Genomic DNA, 22,206 nt, shown 5'->3' with positions numbered 1-22,206 from the left:
TTTTTTATACTAGAAAATTACTTTGAACCCCCAAACAATATATATATATATATATATTTTGTAAAGCAGAGGCCCTACAAAAGAAAATGGTGGGTTTTGCAATTTTTTTTGTCACACAGTATATGCACAAAGATTTTACAAACTCTATTTCTCTATCGCTCATTGACAGACGTAGTCTTCTTGATTCTCAAGAGCTGGGTTATGTTGTCTCCGCAGGAGTAGGACTAGGCAGAATGACAAAACGTTCTGGCTCCACCCTAGGGGCAGTCCCTGAGGGTATATCCTCCCTCTCTCTGCTACAGGGAATCAGTTTTTTTCTGTCTAGTCAGGAGTAAGGACCTAAGTTCCTTGCTGGGATCTTTTGGTCCTGGCAAGACTTTTTTTCTTTAAGAAAAAGACATTTTTTAGGTAGTTTTCTCCAGTGTTTTTTTCCTGTGAGATCTTCAAGCAAAAATGCCGGACTGGGCGACACTTGTGGTCACCCCAGCCGGCCTACGAGCGCGCGCAGACCATGGCATTGCGCTTGGTCGGCCGCGACATATTCAAGTAAGTATGCGGGGCCGGGCGACGGGCTGGATGTTGAGATCCAGTGGTCACCCCGGTTTCTGCCTAAGAGCGCGTGCAGACCAGTGCGCTGAGTCGGCCGCGACGGAGTCCCAGTAAAGGGACTGACTTTGCGAGTTAAAAGCTCGCTTGGACGCCAGGTACCAGAGAGTCGAGGCGTCCACAAACCCCCACCCCGGTGGAGAGGGTATTGTGAAGAGAGGGTGCCTGTCGGTTCGGTATGGTGAGTAAACGTTCCCTTTTTTCCTCATTATGAGGCAGTATATATTATGGGCCCCTCCATATATGGTCAGTATATATCTGATACTTACAAGTCCCCCTTGTAATACAGCATGTGTTGTGGGAAGTGGACTTGGTTCAAGAGCTAACACTCTACCCAGCAGACTGTAACATTACAGCAGACATAGGAGGTATAATCCTACCTTATGTGCAATGTATCTCTGTAGATCCATATGTCACCTCTAGCAGAGTACAGGTGGATGTGCTGGGAAGACGATATCGGCGGTCCGCCGCCATTTTGCCGTAGACCGAATGCATGTATGTCCTCAGGTCACGCCGGCCGCCATGTTTTTGGAGTCTTATGTCTCTTCTATGGGGGCGGCCATGTTTTGTGAGCCCAGCTTCCTCGTGGAGGGCTGGGAACGCCGGAAGGCGTACACAGGGGGCGGAGCCACGCCTTCTGCCCGGGAAAAAGCAAACAGCTCCTTCCAGTCTGTGTAAGACAGACGCTGGCTGCAGTTTGTTGGAAACTGCACTGCATCGGTTGGTGAGCCTTGGGGGTCCCTCTCTCTCTCTCTGGGATCGAGAAGCAGGTACTCTGAGGGGCGCTATTGCGCTAGGGGGAGACACACAAAAAAAAAAAAAGTTTTTTTGTTTTTGCTGGCAAAGGTGTCCTGTATTAACATGGACCCTGCCACTCATGTATCTCCTCCGGATCCCCTCGAGGGGTCTGCGGGATCCTCCAGCACCCCTTTGACAATTGAATCTTTGTCAGCTATTATGGAAACTTTTGTGTCCCGGGTGGAAGTGGCTTGTCAGGGACAGGGCGCAAGAAAGCGACCCCCGCCTAACCCCTTATTATCTGAAACCTCGGATTCAGACTCTGAGCCTATTTCTGCAGTTGCAGGTACTTCATCTGGTATTGGTGTCTCGGGTCCTGTCTCTTCAGACAGTGAGGAGGATGTTTCGGCATCCGCCATAGCCCGAGAGGAAGCGTTGGTAAACGCACTCATTGTATCTGTTCAAGAGACTTTAAGGTTACAGGGTATTCCATCAGAAATAGCTGAAACTGAGATCCCTTTTGGGACTAAAAAGCGCATCAAAGTGGCAAAGGTTTTTCCATTGCCCAAATGTTTTGGCAATCCAATCGATGAAGAATGGCGTCTGCCAAAACGCACTTTTAATATTTCTAAACGCATTGACAGGCGTTATCCGTTTGAGGAAACCCTTATTAAGAAATGGACAGAACCACCTGTGGTGGATTCACCTATTGCTAGATTGAATAAAGCCACGGTTATTCCTTTAGAAGACGCTCCGTCTTTTAAAGATCCAGTGGATCGCAAGATAGAAGCTATGTCTCGCACCATGTTTTCCTTGATTGGATCAGCTTTCAGGCCAATAATTGCTATTGGTCTGGTTTCGCAGGCTGTAACTGAATGGACCAAGTGGTTACGCCGGGACTTAGAAGAAGTCCCTCAGGCGGTATCAGATTTGTTGGAACAAATGATACAGGGGTTACAGTTTGTATGTGATGCGGCGTTAGACGCCACTCCATTAATGGCGCGAGCATCAGTCTCAGCAGTGGTTCTCAGGCGTACACTGTGGCTAAAAGGTTGGTTAGCCGACCAAGGTTCCAAAAAAGCATTGGCTAATATCCCCTTTTCAGGAGAGCGTCTATTTGGAGCCAACTTAGATGAGATCATTAAGGATCTCACCGGTGGAAAGAGCACCTTTTTACCGCAAAATTTTAAAGGTAGAGGAACTCGTCAAAGACGAGGGCCTTCTTTTTCTGCTCACAAGAGGTTTTTTCGTCCAGCGGGTGAAAAAACTAAGTCCTCCAAAGCTCCTGCAGGAGGCGTCAGGGGTCGTTGGTTGGGCAAGCAAAAGCCCGCCCCCTCCAGACCTGAAGATAAACCATCCAAAGCCTGAAGGTGCGCCCCCACCCATAACTGGGGTGGGGGGACGTCTTCGCCGGTTCCCGGATCCATGGCTTTCCAGAATCCCGGACAAATGGGTTTGCGAAGTCATAAAGTCAGGGTACAAGATCGAGTTTCGATCTCTCCCACCGGCGCGATTCTTCCCTTCCAATATCCGACTATCTCCGGATCGTCTAGAAGATCTGCGGAGAGCAGTCACAGATCTACTACAACAAGGAGTGGTAGTCCACGTTCCTTGGACAGAACGGTTTCAAGGGTTTTATTCAAACCTGTTTACAATACCCAGGAAAGAGGGCAAAGTGCGTCCAATTCTGGACTTAAGAGCACTCAATTCTTTCGTCAACATAAGAAGATTCAGAATGGAGTCCATTCGCACGGTAGCAGCCTTCCTGCATCCAGGGGATGTCCTAGCGTCCATAGACATCAAGGACGCCTATCTTCACATTCCCATTTTCGCAGGACATCAGCGTTTTCTACGCTTTTCCGTAGAGGAGAACCACTATCAGTTTGTGGCGTTACCTTTCGGTCTCGCCACGGCTCCGCGGGTCTTCACAAAGGTGTTGGCCCCAATGTTGGCACTTCTGCGCCAAAGAGGTATATCGATTCTAGGTTACCTAGACGATCTTCTGCCTCATGCAGAGTCTCCTCAGACCTTGTTACAAAACATAGAAATTACTATGATTTCTTTACAGGAATTCGGGTGGCTGGTGAACCAGCAAAAGTCATTTCTGGTTCCCACCCAGAGGCTCGAATATCTGGGTCTAATTCTAGACACAGTCAGGACAAGAGTTTTTCCTTCCGGTAGGGAAACTCCGAAAGATTCAATCAGCAGTCCAGTTGTTACTGTCCAACAGCTGGTCTTCCCTTCGGACTTGCATGAGGGTTCTGGGGTGATGGTGGCTTCATTTGAAGCAGTCCCATTTGCCCAGTCCCATACCCGAAAAAAGAGATTCTTCTCAGATGGAATCGGAATCCGGAATCCCTGGACAATCAGATACGATTGAGCAAACAGACCAGAGAGTCTCTGGTTTGGTGGCTTCGGTCTCCAATGCTCAGCCAGGGAAAGTCATTTCTGCCAATATATTGGACGATAGTGACCACGGATGCCAGTCTATCCGGATGGGGAGGAATTCTTGGTCAGTTATCTGTCCAGGGACTTTGGTCCCCGGAAGAATCCAGATTACCGATAAATGTATTGGAACTGAGAGCGATCAGACTTTGTCTGATTCACTGGACCGAGCAGCTCCAGGGCAGCCCGGTTCGGATCCAGTCGGACAATGCCACGGCCGTGGCTTATGTCAATCATCAGGGGGGCACCAAGAGTGTCCGAGCGGCCAAAGAAGTGGCTTGCATTCTTCGCTGGGCGGAACGATTTGTTCCAGCAATCTCTGCGGTGTTCATTCCGGGGGTGGAGAATTGGCAGGCAGATTATCTCAGCCGTCAGACCCTGGATCAGGGGGAATGGTCCCTCCATCCAGACGTTTTCCACCAGTTGTGCCTACGGTGGGGCACCCCGGATGTGGATCTGTTGGCATCACGATTCAACAGGAAAGTTCAGAGATTCGTGGCTCGCTCCCGCGATCCTCTAGCAGAAACCGCAGACGCACTGATCGCCCCGTGGGGGCAATACCAGCTAATATATGCCTTCCCTCCTCTCGCGTTACTGCCAAGACTTCTTCGCAGGGTAGAGGAGGAAGGAATCCCAGTAATCCTGGTAGCTCCGGACTGGCCTCGTCGAGCTTGGTACGCCGACATGGTCAGACTGGTGGCGGACGTCCCATGGAGACTTCCTCTCAGGGAAGATCTACTGTCTCAGGGACCGATCTTCCATCCTGCTTTACGATCGCTGGCTTTAACGGCCTGGCTATTGAGACCCAGGTGCTGAAGGACAAAGGTTTGTCAGCTTCAGTTATTCCTACTCTAGTTGAAGCAAGGAAAGCGACTTCCAGAAAGATTTATCATCGCACATGGAAGTCCTACATTGCATGGTGTGAACCTTTGGGGTTCCGTCCTCGGTCTTATTCGATTAGTCGAATATTGGCTTTTCTGCAACAAGGGGTTGAGCAGAAACTGGCCTTGAGTACTATCAAGGGTCAGGTCTCAGCATTAGCCATCTTCTTTCAGAAGCCTTTGGCTACTCATTCCTTGGTGCGGAATTTCATCCAGGGGGTGCGACATCTGGCTCCGCCAGTGCACGCGCTGTTACCCCCCTGGGATCTTAATTTAGTGTTGTCGGTTCTTCAGAAACCTCCCTTTGAAGATATTAGGGAGATTCCTCTACCCACGTTGTCCCAGAAGGTGGCCTTCTTGGTGGCTATTACTTCTGCACGCAGGGTGTCAGAACTGGCCGCATTATCTTGTCGTTCACCATATCTGGTGGTTCATAGAGATAAGGTGGTTCTTCGTCCGAATCCATCCTTCCTACCAAAAGTGGTTTCAAAATTTCATCTGAATGAAGAAATTGTATTACCTTCCCTGTGTCCTAAGCCCAGTCATCCTCGGGAATTTGCTTTGCACTCCTTGGATGTGGTCCGGGCAATCAGGGTATACTTGAAAACGACAGACTCGTTTCGCAAGACGGATTCACTTTTTGTGATCCCAGATGGACCCAAAAAGGGGTTGCCTGCATCTGCCGCGACCATTTCCAGATGGATCAGACAGACGGTAGTGCAGGCTTATTCTATTAAGGGTCGGGAGCCCCCGTTCCCTGTTAAGGCGCACTCCACTCGGGCACTTAGTGCGTCATGGGCCTTTCGCCATCAGGCGTCAGTGGTCCAGGTGTGCAAGGCGGCTACCTGGTCGTCGGTGCATACCTTCTCTAAACATTATAAAGTTGATGTAATGGCATCGTCTGATGCCTCATTTGGCCGCAAGGTTTTGCAGGCCGCAATTTGAGGAGACCAGTGGTCTACCTCGAGGGTTTTTTTCCGTTGGAAAATTTTTTCTTTAGTCTCATTCTTTGTTTATAATGAGCCTTTAAAACTTCTAGTTTGGCACCGGTTGGGCCTTCTAGATTGGATTTGATTTTGTCAATCCCACCCCTCATTTGTGGCACTGCTTCTGGATGTCCCAGCTCTTGAGAATCAAGAAGACTACGTCTGTCAATGAGCGATAGAGAAAAATGGATTTTTGTAAGAACTTACCATAAAATCCTTTTCTCTTAAGCTCATTGACAGACGTAGTACCCGCCCCTCTATCATTGAGTTGGGTTGGGTTAAATTCTCTGTACTGCTTTAAACAGAACTGATTCCCTGTAGCAGAGAGAGGGAGGATATACCCTCAGGGACTGCCCCTAGGGTGGAGCCAGAACGTTTTGTCATTCTGCCTAGTCCTACTCCTGCGGAGACAACATAACCCAGCTCTTGAGAATCAAGAAGACTACGTCTGTCAATGAGCTTAAGAGAAAAGGATTTTACGGTAAGTTCTTACAAAAATCCATTTTTTTTGGTAAAAAAAAACACTTTTTTACAATTTAATGCACAAATTGCCCAATTGTTTGGTAAAATATAAAAGATGATCTTATGCCGAGTACATAGATACCAAACATGACATGTTTTCAAAGCCTTTAAAGGTTACCACACCCAGATTGGTGTGGTAAGATGCTTTCCTAATTTCCCAATGGCGATGTTTATATCTGGCGAAACTGAAGTCATGAAATGCTTGTATCTTAGGCCTTAGAGATTATTGGAACCATTCTGGTCTCCCATCAGCTTTATGGCCAGCTGACAGAACCACCAGCTACAGTCAGTTACCTGATGGGACAGGAGAGCCAGAGAAAACCGTGGAAGGCGGCGGGAGGAGGGGAGAGTCCCCTCCCAATGCTTGTAAAAGAAGTCTAGTGGCTAATTATCTGCTAGGATTGCTTTTACATGAAAGCCGACTGCTGGCTGTAAAAAACAAAACCAAGAGGATGCCTAAATCTGCAGGCATCATCCTGGTTCTTTTTTTTCACGCAGTCTATGGGCTGAACGAAAAAAGAGAACCTGACAGATTCCACCATTCACATCAATCAATGTGGATGAAGAGATCTTTGCCAGAAAGTGTTTGGTATGCCCACCATTAGACCTCCCCGCATCCACCCACTTCTAATGATGGGCATACAAGCAATGTTCTTTCTTTTTGTTTGCTCATGGGCTGAATGGAAAAAAAGAACATAGTAGATTCCTCCATTCACATCGATCAATGTGGATAAAGAAATCTCTGCCAAGAAAAGTGTTAAAAAATATATTGCAAAGCATAGGGGAGATACACCCTCTGTGTCCACCCCATTCGCTATGCTTTGCCATATATGCTCTTTTTTTAACTGTGGTGGTGAAATCACCTCCTACAATGCTGCAATCATTGATTTACGAATATGCTGAGAGCAAACGATATTGCTGTCAAAATAAACAAATCAGTGCTGTAGCTGATGGGTGTACTTGTAAAGCAAACAAAGGTTAACAATAAAACACAGTAACAACAGTAAAATCATTACATTATAATAGCATATAGTACAGTAGAATGGTGGTATCTGCAAAGCAAAATATGGTTAACAATGTAAAACAGTAAAAACTAAATATTACAGTATAACAGTATATTATAAAGTACAGTAAAGGGGTAAGAACAGAAAATTAACTCAATAAAACAACAACTATTTTTTTTTTTACATTTACATTTTTTTTGTAACACTTTATTTGTAACTGTAAAAAAACTTTAAACATTCCAGGCTAGGGTCTCTCAAAATGCGATAGCCATCTAACATCTTAGAGACCCTGTGTGAAAGTGTGCCCTAGACTGTGCCATGCTGTACCATATAATAATACTCTACTAGTGTGTGGTAGTGACGGAAACAGTCCCTGATGCAGAGACCATGTTGGCCAGGACAGAAGGGACAAAAAAAGCGGGTGTCACACCTATATCCGTGTTTTCTACAGACACAACATCTTCTTTGGGGTGCTCTTTGGGTAAGGGTACCAGGGAAGGACACCTGGAAAATGCCTCTCATGCAGCTGGCTCACTGCATCTGAATTATGAATTTGGGCCACAGCACCTTATGAATACAGAAGGGCTGTGATGATCACTTCTTGGAATTTTAGGAAGCATCAACTTCTTCCTGATGCTTTGCATTGCACATAAGCATTCAGCAGAGGCAATTGGAATAAGTACAAAAAACACTTTTTTGTACCAGAGTCTGACCTTATGGGCAATTAAGTACGGCGTCATCATCTGGTCATTAAAGTCCTCCCCTCCCATGTTAAGGTTGTATTTGTGGACACAGAGGGGCTTCTCAACAACAGCAGTTGCTGTTGCAGTTTGGACTGTCATTTCTGCGTGAATGGAGGACACCAAGTCCCAAATAATCTTGCCGCTTCTCCCTATGCAGTCTGGGAAGCTGGGGGGCTCCACATTGCTATCTTTCCCCCTGTAAACCTAGAAACTACATGTATAGCCTGTTGCCCTGTCACAGAGCTTATACATCTTGACCCCATACCTGACACGCTTGCTGGAGAGAAACTGTTTCAACCTAAGGCGAGCATAAAATGTAATCAGGGACTCATCAATGCAGACAGCTTGTTGGGGCGTATACAAGTCTACAAACCTTTGGTTGAAGTGATTTATGAGGAGCTGAATTTTTTGGAACCAGTCCGATCCAGGGTCACCTCGAGGACGACAGAGTTCGTTGTCACTGAAGTGCATGAACCACAAGATTTGCTCATATCTAGTCCTGGCCATGGCAGCAGAGAACACGGGCATATGATGAATTGGGTCAGTGGACCAATATGACCGCAACTCACTCTTTTTAGTAATGCCCATGAGGAGGGATAGGCCCAGAAAGATTTAAAATTCAGAAACAGTGATAAAATTCCATGCAAATTCTCTGGCAAGGGTCAAATTTGGATTTGCGGCAATTAATTGATCGGCATAAAAATTGCTTTGGTCCACAATAGAGCTGTACAGATCTTCCATGTAAAACAGCTCATAAAAACCAAGGGGAATAAAATCGTCTGTTTCCACCTGAATTACGGGTTGGCCAGTGAATGGGGGAAGTACGGGTACTACAGAAGTGATGGGCTCCCAATCAGGATTTGCAAGCACATCAGAAATGACACTGTGGTGGCAGAGGGTGGGACACTACTTGTGCTAGCCACCACACCAGCTTGAACTGCACTTATGGGACTCGCCACATCATCAAGTGTTACTGCAGTGCTGGTTTGACTATAACCAGGAGGTACTAGGCCGCTGGAGCTTGCCAGTTCACTAGAAGGTTAAGCAGCACTAGTACAGACACTCTGCTGCATACAGGAACCCTTCCATTGTTGCACCTCAGCAACAGAAGAACAGGGTCGGGTACATCTGACCTTAGCAGGGACCACTACTCCATCATCTGAGATATCTGTCAGGGTGCCACTGCTCTCCACAGGTTCGAATACTGAGCCTGATTCTGACAGTGAGGCTTCCTCTCATCTGTCATGCTCAGCATCGTGTAGGCCTCTTCACTAGTGTACCTCTATTTGGACATTTTGGCAAATAACTTAATAGGTACCTGGTGTGACTCGCAGGTAAAAAAAGCACCTGGTTGTCAAGGACTGTTTGACCCACTACCAAAAAGTTTAACTGCTAGTGCTAGCAGAGATCAGGCCTGACTCTGCTAACACTGTGGTTTAGTGTGCTGTGTATCGGAAGTGACATCTGCTGATACTGCACTTCTTGGGGGATGGGCAGAGGGGCTAAATGCAGGTGCTGGCAGGTGTCGGGGGTTGATCTTGGGGGTTAATTGGGAGTGATCAGGGGGTTAAATCTTTATTAGGGGATGTATGGCAGGTACCCTAAACCTATCTGGGACTGCCTCTAACTACCACTAAGTGCCTCTCACAATAACTAAAGTCACAAGTGACACAAATACAGTGATCAGTAAATTATATGTATACTGTGTATAGTGACACTGTGACAGGGAGTGAAAGGGCTAACTGTGGGGTGATCAGGGGGTTAAATATGTGCCTATATGTACTGGTATCTGTTTAGTGTTTGGGTACTCCCTGTTGATGCTCTCTTCTCTCACTTTGGAACTGAAAAAGGTTCCAGGAGAGAAGATTGCATAATTTCCTGTGCCTGTGTCTGCATTACACAGGCACAGGACGTTCTGCAATTGGTCAAAACCGATCATCAGGTCCGGGCCAAAAACCATTGGCCTGGACCTGATGACTGATCGGTTCTAAACCGAATCAGCACATTTCAGGGACGACAGTGCCCCCTAGCCCTGCCCAAGACCGATATACAGTCATGTCACTTCACGCAGCCGAGCCAACTTGCCGCAGTAAAACTGCAGTGGGTGGTCAGCAACTGATTAATTATTCAGCACTGGAAGGTGTTGAAATCCTGTGTAACCCACTACATGTTGCGGTTCCTTCCTCTGACCCCTACGTCACTATAAGACAAAGCAGTGATGTAGAGGTCAGAGGTTGGAACCATTGTAGGGGACACAAGCATCTGACTCTATCAGAAGTTTCGTATGCCAACGAGCCTCATGGAGGCTACAGTGCTGGAATGGTGGGGAGGGAAGAAGACAAGGGCTTATCTTCTCTTGCAGGAAACATTCAGTAGAATTTTTTGTTATTTGGATATCCCTCCACTCAGTACTGCTTGCATAAAATAGAATATGATGCTCTGAGAATCAGAGTGACTTTCTGTGTGAGGTTATGCTAGATCTGGGGGCAATAGGCATCAGGGTCTAGAAGATGCCCATGATTAAAATATTTCTGGGGCTCAATTCAGTAGCATTGCACAAACACATCATACAAATCAAGCTTTTGAAAACTTGAGTGCAAAATAGGTTTTGATAGAAACAAAAAACTGAGACTACTCTAAATCATTCCTCCCCTAGTCAACTGGACTACCCCAGAATCTCTCACCTTGCTTGGATGGGAACCCCTAAGTATTCAAAAATGTCTTATTATCCCCAGTAAAGGGACCACATCACAAATAATGAGAAAACATACCTGCATTCTAGAACATATCCCCAGCATCCTGTACAAGTACTAAAAGGCCATTCCTGGTACACTGCCTATTATCAGTAAAATGGCCTTCTTGCTGTGTAAATACCATTCCATATGTTTGGTGTCTGTAAACCAACCCACCTGAACATAATACATTTAATGTTTCACATACAATTATGAAGTCTGCCATGGATGACTTTTTTTGTTCTTTTCTGCCAGCCCCCATTGGATTCCTGGATTGTCATGACAACAAAAACCACAAGGAATTTCCTTGTTTATGGTTGTAATACCATCCAGCATTGACCCTATTTCAGTGTACAGGGAAAGGTACAAAGGCGATTCAAATCCTCAGCGTGGCTGATGAGAGCTGTGGGGAGCTCTCACAGTCTGATTCCAATTCGGTGTATAAACCCATCAAAAGCAGTGGATCAGCAACCGAATCAGAGAAGGAAAGGGTCCCTCCTAAAGGATACGGAGCTCGTAAATCCAGACAGCCACCAGCAGCGCCATACACCCCAATGGTCAATAGGCAAATGCTAGACCTCAGGATGAAAGGCCCAGTACCAGCAGTGGGGTATCATGTCCTCCAAGATCAGGGCCCATACATACCTCCCAGATGCTTTTGCCAACCCATTATGGCTGCTTTCTAACTCGGGGTCAGCGAGTATTCCCCCTTTTATTGCACAGATAGGAGTGAAAACCAATACTGAAAATATTTCAGAAATGTATTTTTTTATGTTTTCTTTTGCCTGACATTTTACTTCAATTTATTGGGGACAAGAAAGATTTTTGTTTGGCCAAATGTGTATTGCTAACAACCCCAGTTCATCCTATGCCTAGCCATATGAGTGGAAACAGCTTACATTAGAGGAGTTCAGGTTATTTATTGGGGCCTCACCCTTAACATAGGGCTTGCAAAAAAAAATAAATAAAAATGAAGGACATGTCTACTGGTGCACCCATTCCATCCATCACATTCCCATTTTTTCTTCTGTAAATCCCAGGTCATGCTATAAGATGATCATGTGCTTGCTTCATTTCAGTGACAATACCCAGATCCCTTTCCATGATCATCCTAACTATGACAATTTTTTACAAAATTTGCCCACTTATAAATGTATTTTTTCCCAAATATTTGCTTAACTTTATGTCCCTGACCAAAACATACAGTATGTGTGGATTATTCCCTTGTCAACTTCACTGACCGGCTGGGAATCAAACAATACATTCCAAGCAAAAGGGCCAGTTATGGAGTAAAGCTCTACAAGCTTTGTGAAAGAGCATGATCCTATTCAGAAGCCTGCATGCAGGGGGGGGGGGGGGGGTATTTCAACGATCAAATGCTAAAGTGCTATTTAGCAACAAGGAGGCCCATTTCTGGTGTAAAAAGGTGCAATTCATCTTATTAATTTGGTCATTTTTTATGTGTATGTCACCTACCGCTAATCCACAGAAAGACCTACTGCCTTCCTCAAATTTATAGAAGAATCTGTCACGTCCCTCATCTACCAGCAAAGATCCTTCTGAAAAAATCTTTGCTCTGATGCTGTTAGCAGGCTTCATGAGCGCCATTTCCCTGAGAGCATTCCACCAACCGAAGCAGACCAAAGATGGTAAAAAAGATGTTGCATATGCAACAGAGTGGGAGTTAGAAAAGAGACCAGTTATTATTGTCCCCTGTGTCCCTCCCAACCAGGCCTATGCATTGGAGACTGCTTCCAATATTTCACACATTACTAAAATATTAGCCCATATTTCTAACAGCCTTCCATTTCCCGGTTTTCAATATCTGTGCTGACCATTTGCCTGCTGCCTCATCCAACCATGCCACTGCCTTCCACCTTAACTGCACCTGGCCTGTGTATCGACTATGCCTCTGCCTGCTGTCTGCATTGTTTATCCACCACATTTCTGCCTTTCACCTGAATTGACCTCGGCCTGTTAATCGACCATTTTTTTTGCCTGCCGCTGATCTTTTTCTCTGCTACTGTAGTAGTAGGATCCATGATAACACAGAGGTCTCACATATGTGAGGGGTTTCAGAATAGTTTTTCTGGATGGAGAAAACTATTTTTTTGTTTTGTCCTGGGTTTTGGAATTTTTGGTTTAGGGTCTGGGGACCAGAGGCTTCAAAGAGATTTGGGTGGGAAAATCCTCTACCCCTATTCCCAGGTCTTACCTGACTGAGGCCCTAAGCCTGTTATTTCTGCCTGCTGTCCACTTACTGCCATCATGCCTCTGCCTGCCGCATGAACTGACCATACCTCTGCCTGCTACCTGTACTATTGACCATGTTCCTGCCTATTACTGGGACCAATATTTTGGCTGTTGCTGACCACATCTCTGCCTGCTGCCTGGACCAATGCTTTAGCTGTGCTGACAATATTTCTGCCTGCTGCCTGTACTGACTATGCTCAATATTCCTGCCTGCAGCACGGAGAATTCCTTTCACTGTCACTGACCATGTCCCTGCCTGCTGCCTGGACCAATGCTTTACTCTGCGGACAACTGCACAACTAAAACCACAGGTAATCTTTTGTTTACCCTTTGCTCAGCAGAATGTACTTCGGGGTATAAATCTTGGTATGTACCTGCTATGAGTTAGAAATATGAAGGGGCTTCAAAAATGATAGGTTGTCAGGAAATTAGATATGTAATTTATATCCCTAGAACACCTGACGGTGCTCCTTGCATGTTGGGTTTCTCCATGTGGCCAGGCTGTGAAAAAATCTCACACATCTGGTATCACCATACATAAGAGTAGCAGAATGTGTTTTGGGGTGTCATTGCAAGTATGCATATGCCGCATGAGAGAAATAGCCTGTTGATATAACAATTTTGTGAAAAAGTTTTTTTGAATTTTCCAAATTGTGGGAAAAATGAAAACAACCCAGTGCTGATTAAATACCACCAATATCACCACTATTTGTATGAAGAAAAGGACAAATATTTCATATGGGCACAGTGTTGCATGATTGAGTAATTGTCATTCAAAGTGTGAGTGCACTGAAAGCTAAAAATTGGTTTTGGCAGGAAGGGGGTAAAAGTACTCAGTAGGTAAATGGTTAAAGCGACAAATTACCAAACAGAACCATGGATTTTCATGTACCTTAACAAAAAAAGTTCCTTTTTTTAACAAAAAAAAAAATCTCAAGATAAGCAATGAAGGCTTTGCCCAATCAGGGCACAGAGCACTGTCAGAGCCATGATTGGAGAAAATAATGATGACCATGCCCAATCATTGCTCATTGCTCATAGACCCACTGCACACTATAAAACGTTCCTTCACAGAGGAACCATTTGAAGTGTGATGTTTGAGTAGAATTAGATAGAACAGGTCTCTGTTCATTACTACAAGCGAGTTACTGTGCTATAGTGTGCTATTGTGATTCTATTGTGAGTGTAGAGTGTTAGTGTAGTGGGAATATAGTGATAGTGCTGTGTCAGTGTAGTGTGACCTTCCTTTTTTACTTTAGTGTCAGTGGAGTGAGTCAGAAAAATTTTACTGCAATATACTGAAATGTGTCAGTGTAGTGCTGAAGTTGGGTTCCACCCAGAACCCTTTGGAGTAGTACGTGGCTGGGAGGAGACAGTTCCAGATACTGTAATCCTCCGTGACCCTGAGGACTCTACATCTCATGCCACTTCAAACTTGCGTTGCATGGCCTCCCTTAAGCTTCAAAGCTTGTGAAAGGACGTGAGAATTAGTAGCATTAAGAAGAAGGCTCATTATTGGTTGTCAAACCTCGTTGACCACCTTTACTCATCCTGTTCCCACAGAGGGAGCAGAGGATGAAATATCTTCAGGACACCTTAAAGAGGAGATTATGTAATGCCTTTCCAGACTCTGCTAGGTTACAGTCTCATAGAAAAGCAAGTTTTGAAGTTTCTGTTGGTCAAAGGAGGAGCGGGCTGCCTCATTGATGCATATTAAAAATGTTTTATAGTTCTAGGCGGTCAGGGCTGTCAGCTTCCACATCCCAACGGCAATGTCTGCATCATCATCATCAGACTTTCAATGGGCGAAAACTGACATGGAGAGCTTTCAAGTCAAGATCTAGGGTAATGAGAATAAATCACTGACCATAACTTGCCCAGTATGCAATTGAGCTGCTGGGCTGCCTTGCATCTACTATGCATTCTGAACAGGAATTCAGTGCTGCCGGAGGTTTTGTGACAGATACAAGTGCGCATCTCTCCACAGACTCAGTTGACCGGCTGACATTTATCAAAATGAATCATTTCTACATTAGCAGGTGCTATCAATCCCATTATGCCGATGTGGCCGATTATGCTTTTGTGATGTGGAATCTGTGCAAGACTGTATAGGCTTCCTAGCTTTGTGGGTGTTAATTTTATAAGGAAGATTTTTTTTGGTAAAGGTTTCAAGGGCACAATTAACAATCAAGGACCAGTTTTTCTGCACCTGTTTGACAGGTGCATATAATTTACATTTTTACAGCAAAGCAATTTCTTACTTTCATCAAGAATACCTCTATAGGGTTTTGGTGTGAAGGCACCACCAACACCAAAAGCACAATTTTTCGGCACCTGTTACTTCTATCCAAAGTCTGCAAAAATAGACACCATAATTTATTTAAAATATCTCTAATATTGTTCCAAGTACACTAAATTGTGGTCTCATCATACTACAGACTGGCTTCCCAAACTGTTCACAAAACACAGAAAGCTTAGAAGGAAAATTGTTTTTTTTTCCCTTATAAATGTAATTTTTGCTGCAGCAGGTTCTATACACTATACAGATGCGCCACTTCACAGGCAGACTAAGGGGACCCCCCATGCACTAAATTTAAAGGAATTTTCTATTGTTATTAGCATCATAAAATCACTGCTCATTAAAAAATTATCTTTTTTACAAACTTTTTTGTATTGATACATGTCCCCCAGGGCAGTACTCGGACCCCCGTACACTTTGTATGCCCAATAACTTGCATATAAGTCTTTAAAATGGACACTTTTGATTTTTCAAGTTCGGATCACATAAACTTTAATGGGGTTCCTTGTTTGGCTCCGAACTTTTGCGTTATTCAAAAGATCTGTCACAAACTAAACAGTGGGGTGTTCAGTCCATCTCTAGTGCCCAGTAAGAAAGTTATTGCATTTATCTGCTATGTCTACTTGACTCTGTGTTTTTAACAAAAAATATAATAAAATAATTAGTGTTGAACAAACACCTGGATGTCCAGGTTCGGCCGAACTTGAAAAAAAAGTCTAGGTTCGTGACCCGGACTTAACCCGAACTTTTCCCCGATCCCGAACCCCATTGAAGTCAATGGTGGCCCGACTTTTGAGCACTAAAATGGCTCTAAAAAAACATGGAAAGGGCTAGAGGGCTGCAAATGGCAGCAAAATCTTCTTGAAAGCATGGCAAGTGCTCTGCAAACAAATGTGGATAGGGAATAACTTAAAATAACATAAAAAAACATAAAAATAAAAAATAATCATCTTGATCTAGGAGGACGAGGCCCATATGGAGTAGGAGGTTGAGGTGGCGGTGGATGTGGCGGTGTAGGTGGAAGCAGCGGCGATGGAGGAGGAGGACGAGGTAGCCAACAATGGTTTTGGTTTTTAATTTCATTTTTTTTTTAAATTAGGGTACACCCCAAAAGAGTGAGAAAGATCAAATACAACAATGGCTGGGTAAGGTATACATATCTATTCTGCACAAGGTACGGACAAGTCCTGTGGGATCCATGTCTGGTTCATTTTAATGAACGTGAGCTTGTCCACATTGGCTCAGGACAGGCGGCTGCGCTTGTCTGTGATAGCGCCCACAGTCGTGCTAAATACCCGTTCAAATAATACACTGGCTGCAGGGAAGGCCAGCACCTCCAAGGTGTAAAGGGCAAGGTTAGGCCATGTGCCCAACTTGGAGACCCAGAAGTTGAAGATGGCAGACCTGTCATTCAGTACGTCTAGGCGTGTGCACACATACTGCTCCACCATGTTAGTGAAATGCTGCCTCCTGCTAAGTTGTGGCGTGCTGACAAAGCTTTTCCACATTTCGGCCATGCTAACCCTGCCTTCTGAGGTGCTGGCGGTGCCCTGGCTGCGTTGGCGACCTCTTCCTCCTCCTCTGCCTTGGCCTTGTGCTTCCACTGTGCCCCCGCTGTCAGGTGGGGATGCCACCAGCAGCGCGTCTACCAGCGTGCGCTTGTACTCGCGCATCTTTCGATCACGCTCCAGTGAGGGGATTAAGGATGGTACTTTGTCCTTGTAAGGGGGATCCAGCAGCGTGGCCACCCAGTAATCAGCACAAGTTACAATGTGGGAAACTTGGCGGTCGTTGCGGAGACACTGCAGCATGTAATCGCTCATGTGTGCCAGGCTGCCCAGAGGCAATAAAAAAGCTGGCCTCTGTGGGAGGTATAGCCTCTGTGTCCTCTGTATCCCCCCAGCCAAACACCAGTGATTGTCACCTTAAATCGGTGCTTTTTGAATAGCAGATTAGAACTGCAGTGTCTAAACGCTGTATGACAGTGTCACAGTAAAGTATGAATGAAAAACTGAAAAATAATTGTCCCCTTAAATCGGTGCTTTTTGAATAGCAGATTAGAACTGCAGTGTTGTCACGTACCTGATCCGAAGCCGGAGTGTAGAGAGGGCTCCCCCTTGCGGCTAGGTGCAGAGCACCCCTGGAAGTGGGACAGGGAGTGCTGTGTCCGAAGTAGCACAGGTTGCCGGCTGGGATGACCAGATGAAAGCAGGAACAAACTTGTTGTGAAGTTCCAAGCAGGTCTGGAACACTTTGGCAAGCCAGGCAGTTACAAGGTACAAACAGGAACAAACTGGGAGAATACTGGAGCGAAGTCAGGAGCCAAGCCGAGGTCAAGTATTGGAGAAGACAACAGGAATCCAAGAGCAAGCCAAGGGGTCAGGAGCCAGGAGAAGCAAAGTCAAACAGTCCGGGTCGGCAACAGGAGGTCAAGATCAGCAGGTTTACAGGGCACAGGGAACACGGGAGGCTGTTGATCATCCAGCAACTTGTTGTTGTGGTTGCTGGCTTTAAATAGGCCGTTTTGGCGCCAAGCGCCATTACGCACGGCGTACGCGCGTGCGCAATGGCGCACGCAAATTCCGGACTGCATTTGCCCGTGTTTGGGTGCGCATGCGTATTCGCACCAATGCGCAAATTCGCTGATTGGCCAGGATGTTGGCCGTACCCTGACAAGTGTCTAAACGCTGTAAGTCACTGTAAAATATGAGTAAGTCCAAGTAAGCCCATTTTTCAGGGAATTTTTTGAAGAATTCACGCAGAAGTCTGGGAGCATGTATGTTCTCCGCAGGTTCCCACAAACTCTCCTCAGGTGCATAGCCTTTCCATTTTATTAGGTACTGGACCTGCCTTCCTCTTTTCCGGCAATCCATGATGGATTCGACTTCGTATTCAGTTTCTCCATCTACCATAACAGGAGTTGGAGGCAAGTCATCTCTTCCAGGAAAGGGGCCAGGATTGGCAGGCTTTAGCAGAGATACGTGGAAGACTGGGTGAATCCTGTACGTGCTTGGAAGACATAGTTCAAAGGCCACAGGATTGATCATTTTCTTGATCGGAAAGGGGCCAATGAACTTTGGACCCAGCTTTTTGGATGGCCAGGATAATTTAAGATTAACTGTGGAGAGCCACACCTTGTCTCCTACCTTCAGAGCTGGACTGTCCTTCTTCCTTTTGTCATAAAATTCTTTATAATCCGTTTGTGCTTTTTGCAAGGTCTTCTGTAAGAGCAGGAAGTTTTCTTGAATAAAGGCTACCCTGTCTTGGACGGCAGGTACAGTAGCTTCAGGTATAGGTGTAGACAAAGAAGATGGGTGGAATCCATAGTTTGCCCAAAATGGAGACTGGTGAGTGGAGGCATGGATAGAGTTATTGTATGCGAATTCAGCACACGGGAGTAAGACTACCCAGTTGTCCTGGGAAAAGGTGGAAAAGCAGCGGAGGTAATGCTCTAAGGTCTGGTTAGTCCTTTCAGTTTGGTCGTTACTTTGAGGGTGGTAAGCTGAAGACAAGCAGACTTGGATGTTTAAGACCTTACAGAGAGCCCTCCAGAATCTGGAGGTAAATTGTACCCCACGATCGGACACGATGCTGCCGGGTAGACCGTAAGATTTCCTTCACAAAAGTGTGTGCCGTGTCCATGGCCGAAGGAGTGCCTACCATGGGCAAAAAGTGGGCCATTTTGGATAGGCGATCCACTACCACCATGATTGTGGAAAATCCGTCTGAAGGGGGTAGATCCACTATGAAGTCCATAGACAACATTTCCCACGGCCGACTTGGGACAGGGAGTGGTCTCAGTAGACCCCAGGCTTGGACGTGGCTGCCTTTGTTTCAAAGGCAGGTTGTACAGGAGCTCACATCATTTATGCAGTCTTGCCTTAAGTCTGGCCACCAATAGGCTCGTTGGATAAGTTCCAGAGTTTTGCGGACCCCAAAGTGGCCAGCTAGTAGGTGATCATGGAAGGTTTTAAGGACTGTGAGTCTGGTTTCCTGAGGCACAAAGATCTTGTTCTTATGCCAAAAAAGTTTTCCTCGTTTCTTGAGTATAGGAGTATCAGGAACGGAACATTGGGCAGAGGCTGATTCAAGAGTGGACCTAAGATCTGGTTGCATTAGAAGAAAATTTTGGGAGGACAGGATAGTACTGGGAGTGGCATCAGCAGGAGTTTCAGGGAACATCCGTGAGAGAGCGTCCGCCTTCCCGTTCTTGGAGCCCGGACGGTACGTGAGATGAAAATTGAACCTCGAAAAAAATAATGCCCATCTAGCTTGTCGAGGTCTTAAAGCAAAGTTCCGGCCACAAAAAATGTTTTCAATGAACATACTTCGGGGACAGTCAGGGCTAGTACATTCCACAATGGCTAGCCTCTGATCTGCCCCGGTTCGCACTTACCTGCAAGAAGAAATACTCACTTTTAAAATTTCTTCTCTAGCGTTGCCATCTCTGTTGTGGGCAGCTGAAGCCAGCTCGATCCTCTTCTGCGTCCTCTTCCATGTCTTCTTCTAACAGAATGAGCCTGCACCGGCCCCTCTCGTCACTTCTGGTGCGGCGCCGCATTCCTCTACAGCTTCTGGGCATGCCCAGAAGCTGTTTAGCAAGGAATGCAAGAAAGGTGAGTATTTAATTCTACAATAACAAGGTAAGTAAAAAAAATCCTAACTATCCATTTCCTTTTCAGGTGAAGAAAAGCAAGCGGATGGCCACAAAATCGATTATGTCGATTTTGTGGCCGGAACTCCGCTTTAAACGTTTGGCCGATCTGAGATATTCAAGATTTTTGTGGTCCGTGAATATCATTATCAGATGGGCTGCACCTTCTAACAAATATCGCCATTCTTTGAAAGCAGCCTTAATGGTCAGCAGTTCTCGATCCCCCACATCGTAATTCTTTTCAGGTTGGCTGAGCTTCCGGGAAAAAAAAGCAACTGGGTGAAGCAACGCCTTGGGTCCTTGGCGTTGGGAAAGAACTGCTCCTGTGGCCACTTCCGAAGCATCGACCTCTAGGATGTAAGGCAAGGCTGGGTCTGGATGTTGTAACACAAGAGCGCAGGTAAACAAGGCTTTGAGCCTGTCGAATGCCATCTGAGCTTCTGAGGACCATTGAAAACGGGTGTGTTGCCAGGTCATTTGGGTAATGGAGGCAATGATACGAGAAAAGTCTTTGATGAACCTCCGATAGAAGTTTGCGAAACCCACAAACCTTTGGATGCTTTTTTTGTCTGTGGGGGCAGGCCAATCCAGGATGGCAGATACTTTTTGAGGATCCATTGCCACTCCGTCTGTCGAGATGATCAAGCCCAGGAATTGTATAGATGACTTTTCAAATTTACACTTTTCTGCTTTTGCATAAAGTCCGTATTTCCTGAGAGGGGCTAGTACCTTATTAAAGTGCAATCTGTGCAGCTCCAGGGTGGCAGAAAAGATAAGGATATCTTCCAAGTAAACGATGAGGAAATTGTCCAGGAATTCTCTGAAGATATCGTTTACTAGGTGCTGGAAAGTGGCTGGGGCGTTGCACAGCCCAAAAGGCATGACCAGGTACTCGAAGTGTCCGAAGCGGGTTCGAAAAGGCAGTCTTCCACTCGTCGCCCTCACGGATCCGTACCAGGTTGTAAGCCCCTCGTACGTCTAGTTTAGTGAAAACACGGACGGTATGGAACCTTTGAAAGAGTTCAGGAATGAGGGGAAGAGGGTACCGATTTTTGGTGGTAATTTTCTTTAAATCCCTGTAATCCACACATGGCCTGAGGGTGTGATCCTTCTTCTCCACGAAGAAGATCCCGGCTCCTGCCGGGGAAGAAGAAGGTCGAATAAACCCCTTCTTGAGGTTTTCGTCGATATACTGACGTAGGGCTTCAAGTTCAGTCTCTGAAAGCGGGAAAATACGCCCAAAAGGGATTTCTGCACCGGGCAACAGTTCAATTGGACAATCATAGGGACGGTGAGGTGATAGTGAGTCCGCTTTTTTCTTTTCGAAAACATCCAGAAAGTCGTGATAAACAGAAGGGGCCTCTTGGCTGGCATTAGAGATAGGCTGAATAGAGAGACAGCTTGTAGAATGCGGGGTCCCAGGTACCATACAGTGTTGGAGACAGTATGTTGATTTAAAGGAGACTTCCCCCTTGAGCCAGTCTATCTGTGGGTTATGTGCCCATAACCAAGGAATTCCCAAAATTACGGGGAACATGGGTGAAGGAAGAACATCGAAGTGAAGAAATTCCTGATGGCCTGGGTTGGTTGTGGTGAGGATGGATAGGGTTTCCTGAGTGATGGGCCCCGATCTAGGAGTGGTGCCATCTGCGAGGTGGATCTCTAGTTTATGGCCTTTAGTCTGGAGCGGGATATGAAGGTCCCTTGTTAGAGAGATTTTTGAAAAGGTTAGCTGGAGATAGAATTACATACGCACCACATCCCTTAATATAATTTTTACAAGAAGAATTTGTTGTGGGACTTTTAAGGTGCAAATTCAAGAAAATGATGGAGAAAAAGTCATTTCCATAAAATCAATTTACAATTTTATTCATCACAAAAAATGATCAACAAACATTAAAAATCATATAAAAAGAGAATTTCATAACTATATAGTGCCTGCTCGACATGTTTCGCCATCTCAAGATAGCTTCTTCAGGAGACTGACGGGCAACTTTTTATAAGTTATCTATTCTGTATATGGTGAAAGAAATACAACATCAAAATTTTACATTTATGCATACTTTTATAACATTTTCTACATTTTATATTTAGTATACTAACAAATAATGATTACATCAAAAAACATACCTCTGAAAAGGTAGAGCTTATGCCTGGTCTGCAGTGTGCCAAGATGGAGGAGCCTCAGGAAAGAGTTCTCAAGGAAAAAGTCTCCCACTTTGCCTACGGTGCATCATAGAGGGGGAGGAGCCAAGCCAAATACTTTTAATTTGACATGTTTTGATCTAGATAGACAGTTTAAAGATTATAAATAATCCGCTATACATATATATTTTCCAAAGA

This window comes from Pelophylax lessonae (genome assembly GCF_965119305.1).
Source record: "Pelophylax lessonae genome assembly, chromosome: 4".
In the NCBI taxonomy this organism is placed as follows: domain Eukaryota; kingdom Metazoa; phylum Chordata; class Amphibia; order Anura; family Ranidae; genus Pelophylax; species Pelophylax lessonae.
This window is presented reverse-complemented; position numbering follows the sequence as displayed.